Source organism: Otolemur garnettii, unplaced genomic scaffold, assembly GCF_000181295.1.
Source record: "Otolemur garnettii isolate 467f Iridium unplaced genomic scaffold, OtoGar3 scaffold00256, whole genome shotgun sequence".
Classification (NCBI taxonomy): Eukaryota; Metazoa; Chordata; class Mammalia; order Primates; family Galagidae; genus Otolemur; species Otolemur garnettii.
In genome coordinates this window covers 1,136,174-1,140,867 of record NW_003852651.1, presented here as the reverse complement: position 1 = coordinate 1,140,867, position 4,694 = coordinate 1,136,174, and the positions used below count along the sequence as shown (strand labels likewise).

At 45.1% G+C, this 4,694-nt stretch overlaps 1 protein-coding gene and 2 pseudogenes across 2 annotated transcripts in view; 1 reads left to right on the top strand and 2 right to left on the bottom strand.

Annotated features, from left to right (window-relative positions):
* The window catches only part of GNL3L (G protein nucleolar 3 like), a 33,403-nt gene that overhangs the window by 24,169 nt on the left and 4,540 nt on the right, over nucleotides 1-4,694 (bottom strand). The gene's annotated exons all lie outside the window — the stretch shown is intronic.
* LOC100941949 lies at nucleotides 358-2,550 on the top strand (annotated as a pseudogene).
* Nucleotides 2,448-3,345, bottom strand: LOC105888288 (annotated as a pseudogene).

The following is a 4,694-nucleotide window of genomic DNA, read 5'->3' as shown; positions in this document are numbered from 1 at the left end:
TTCAAACCCAGCCCCAGCCAAACTGCAACAAAAAAATAGCCAGGCATTGTGGTGGGCACCTGTAATCCCAGCTACTTGGGAGGCTGAGGCAAGAGAATTGTCCAAGCCCAGGAGCTGGAGGTTGCTGTGAGCTGTGTAACGCCACAGCATTCTACCTAGTGCAACTGTCTCTGCAAAAAAAAAAAAATAGCTGCACATTGTAAGTGGCCGCCTGTACTCCCAGCTACTTGAGAGGTTGAGGTAAGGGAATCGCTTAAGACCAGGAGTTTGAGGTTGTTGTGAGCTATGACACCACAGTATTCTATCAAGAGTGATGAAGTTTGACTCTGTCTCAAAAAAAAATAAATCTCAAGCTAAAGGAAACAAACAGCCATGGGCAGAGAATCTACTAAAACTTATCATTGGGGAAAATGGTGGATGGGAAGGTAGAAGAGGCAAAGCCTTAAAAGTGCTGGAGCCAACAAAAGACCTGAAGAAGCAGCAGAAAAACCTGTGAAAACTAAGACTGTTTCTTCCAGTAATTGAGGGTAAAATTCCAGTCCCAGCACTAAGAAGAGATCAGCTGGGCTTAGTGCCTGCTAAACAACAATACAACAACAACAGAACAGCTGGGTGTTGTGGTGGGCACCTGCAGTCCCAGCTCCTTGGGAGGCCGAGGCAAAAGAATCACTTAAGCCCAGGAGTTTGAGGTTGCTGTGAGCTGTGACACCATAGCACTCTACTGAGGGTGACATAGTGAGACTCTGTCTCAAAAAAAAAAAAAAAAAAGGGCGGTGCCTGTGGCTCAAGGAGTAGGGCCCCAGCCTCATATGCTGGAGGTGGTGGGTTCCAACCCAGCCCCAGCCATAAACTGCAAAAAAAAGAAGAGATCTGCAAGCAGCAGCTGCAGACCTTCCAACAAAGCCTACAAAGATCTCCAAGTTTGGATTTGCCTTATGTAGTCAGACAACAAAAGAAACATCAGCCATATCCAAAGTTGGAGCAAATAAACCTAAAACTTGTTCCCAACTCTTGCTCCAAAAGCTTTATCAGTGGCAGCAGCTTTTTTTTTTGAGACAGGGCCTCAAACTGTCCCCCTGGGTAGAGCGCTGTGACATCACAGCTCACAGCAACCTCCAGCTCCTGGGCTCAACAGAGTCTCCTGTCTCAGCCTCCCAAGTAGCTGGGACCACAGGCACCCACCACAACACCCAGCTATTTTTTGGTTGCAGCCATCATTGTTGTTTGGAGGGCCTGGGCTGGATTCGAACTCACCACCTTAGGTGTATGTGGCTGGCACCTTAGCCGCTTGAGCCACAGGCATCGAGCCAGTGGCAGCAGCTTTTAATGAAGTTAGTGAATCAGAGTAAATGCCTCCAGAAGTAAAAATGAGGATGAAGAATATTAGAAGGGATACACCAACATCAGCTGAACCAAACTCCTATAATAAAGAAAAGCATGGGTTTTCTGATAACCAGAAGCTATGGGAATGAAATATAAAATCTGGCTTGGCGCCCATAGCTCAGTGGGTAGGGTGCAGGCCACATACACCAAGGCTGGCGGGTTTGAGCCCAACCAGGACCTGCTAAACAACAACAACTGCAACCAAAAAATAGCCTGGCGTTATAGCAGGCACCTATAGTCCCAGCTACTTGGGAGGCTGAGGCAGGAGAATCGCTTCAGCCCAGGAGTTGGAGGTTGCTATGAGCTATGATGCCACAACACTCTACCCAGGGCAACAGCTTAAAGCTCTATCTGAAAAAAATAAAATAAAATAAACAAAAGCATCCAGCCCAGGCCTGCCAAACAACAATGATGGCTACAACCCAAAAATAGCTAGGCGTTGTGGCAGGCGCCTATAGTCCCAGCTACTTGGGAGGCTGAGGCAGAAGAATCAGTTGAGCCCAAGAGTTGGAGGTTACTATGAGCTGTGATGCCTTGGCCCTCTACACAGGGCAACAGCTTGAGGCTCTGTCTCAAAAAAAAAAAAAAAAACAAAAAAAAAAACTGGCTAAGCAGGGCTAGCCAGTTTTTTATAGCCAGTTGCATGCCTATAGTCCCAGCTAACTGGGAGGCTAAGGTGGGAGGATCACTTAAGCACAGAGGGTCAAGTTCAGCCTGGATAACATAGCAAGATCCTACATCTTAAAAAAAACAATGCAGGCTCAGCGCCTGTGGCTCAAGCGGCTAAGGCACCAGCCACGTACACCTGAGCTGCCAGGTTTGAATCCAGCCCAGGGCCCACCAAACAACAATGATGGCTGCAACCAAAAAATAGCCGGGTGTTGTGGCGGGTGCCTGTAATCCTAGCTACTTGGGAGGTTGAGGCAGGAGACTCGCTTGAGCCCAGGAGTTGGAGGTTGCTGTGAGCTGTGATGCCATGACACTCTACCCAGGGTGACAGCTTGAGGCTCTGTCTCAAAAATAAATAAATAAATAAATATATAAATAATGTGTTTGAACACTCTGTAAGATTCCTTAACAACCTGTATCATTAACATTGGGTCCAAGGCATCCCTAGCCCAGTGCCCAAATAGCTGCATCACACAGCACCTCTTCCCATCTTCCTAAGCAATCACCCCAATAAGTTTGATCATCATTTAGTTGTAATTTACCAGCAAATGTCTTTGTTTTATGTGTACATGGAACATTTTTCTATTTAATTTTCACCATTTCCCCCACTAATGTACATACATAGGATTAGTATTATTATTTTTTTTTCTTATTAATATAGTATTTACTTACCTTTCCTCCATCAAACCCTGAGCCAACCACTTTCTCTAGGCTGCCTGGGGAGGTATAGGAAAAGGAATACACAGGGCAGAAAAGACACAGGAGGAAGAACTATGGGAGGTGGGGACGGCTCCTTCACACATGGAAGAGGATAAGAAAGGCCACCATCAGGCAGAAGAGTTCCATGGCCTCCAAGAGGCCAAAGCCCAGAATGGCATAGAAGAGCTCTTGCTTCAGAGAAGGGTTCCTGGCATAACCAATGGTGAGGTTCCTGAACACAGTTCCAATTCCAGCCCCAGAGCCAGCCACCTCAACCATGGCAGCCCCAATGAATTTGGCTGCTGTTTTGATGTCCCTTGAAACAGCACTGGTTTGGAAGCTACGGCTAGGGACAAGTGAGGTCAGGGGACGTGAGACTGTCAAAATGATGAGGCTCTCCTCTATCTGCATCTCTGGTTGTTTCAGCACCACTACAGACAGTGGTCGGTGCAGCAACTGAGACATGCTCCTGACGAAGGAGTGGGTAGAGATGAACTTTGAACAAGTGTACATTTTCAGGAGTGAGGGGCTGCGGCAGGAAAGCTGCACCCAGTGCAGAGAAGACAGACAAACAGGGGCAGCGGCTTTTTTTTGTAAGACAGAATCTCACTTTGTTACCTTCGGTAGAGTGCTGAGTCATTGTAACTCACAGCAATCTCAAACTCTTGGGCATGAGCAATCCTCTTGCCTCAGCTTCCTGAGTAGCTGGGATTACAGGCATGCACCACCACACCCAGCTACCTTTTCTATTATTAGTAGTGATGGGGTCTCACTCCTACTCAAACTGGCCTCAAACTCCTGAGTTCCAAGGATCCACCTGCCTCAGTCTCCCAGAGTCCTAGGATTACAGGTGTGAGCTACTGTACCCAGCCAAATAATACAAATCCTGATAAAATTTTTAATGATCATATAAAAAAAATGTACTAAATATTTTTCACCAACTCCTCCATAGACAGGACCACCACTCATAGAAAACAGGGCCACTGGATTTTGTAGTCCTCATCTAGTCTACCCAATGTGCTATCCAAATGTTATCATTTTCTATGTGGACCGTGCCAGGATAAAGGCAGGGAAGCACAGAGGCTGACCTGCCCTGATATGCTTGCCTTCCTTTTTATAAGGAAGAATTTGTGTTTCACATTTGTCTTCTTGTTCTATGGTGCAGGCATCATGGTGGGAGGAGAGAGAACTGAGTCAGCACTACTAACAGAGACATTCCATTGGCTGGCCCACAGTTAAGTACCAAAAAACTATGCCTGGTTATTCTGAGTTCTTGGGACACAATAATAGATCAGATGTAAGTGAGAAATTACCAGTGTTATGGAAAAAATACACCAAATCATGCAGCCTCAATAGCCTGTAAGTGCAAAGTAAAAATCAAGGCAGGAGGTTAACAGAGAAGGATTCCCAGAAAAAAAAGTGATGTACAGTTTAAATCTGAAAAACAAGCATGCACTATCCAGTTCAAGAAAAAAGGGGGAGGACCCAAGTGCCCATCAATCAATAGATGGATTAATAAACTGCAGAATATATATACCATGGAATACTATTCAGCCATAAAAAAGGAGACTTTCAAAAAAATTTTTTTTTAAAAGTACTGCTGTATCCATGTTGATCAAAAACATTTTTTAAGGGTGGCGTCTGTGGCTCAAGGAGTAGAGCAATGGCCCCATATGCTGAGGGTAGCGGGTTCAAACCCAGCCCAGGCCAAAAAAAAATAAATAAATAAAATAAAATAAAGCATTTTAAAAAAAAAGCCAGAAAAGACTAAGCTTATTGTAAAAAAAAAACAAAAAAACATTTTTTAAAAAATGGAGACTTGGCTCGACGCCTGTGGCTCAAGTGGCTAAGGCACCAGCCACGTACATCAAAGGTGGTAGGTTCGAATCCAGCCCAGGCCCACCAAACAACAATGATGGCTGTAACCAAAAAAAAAAAAAAAA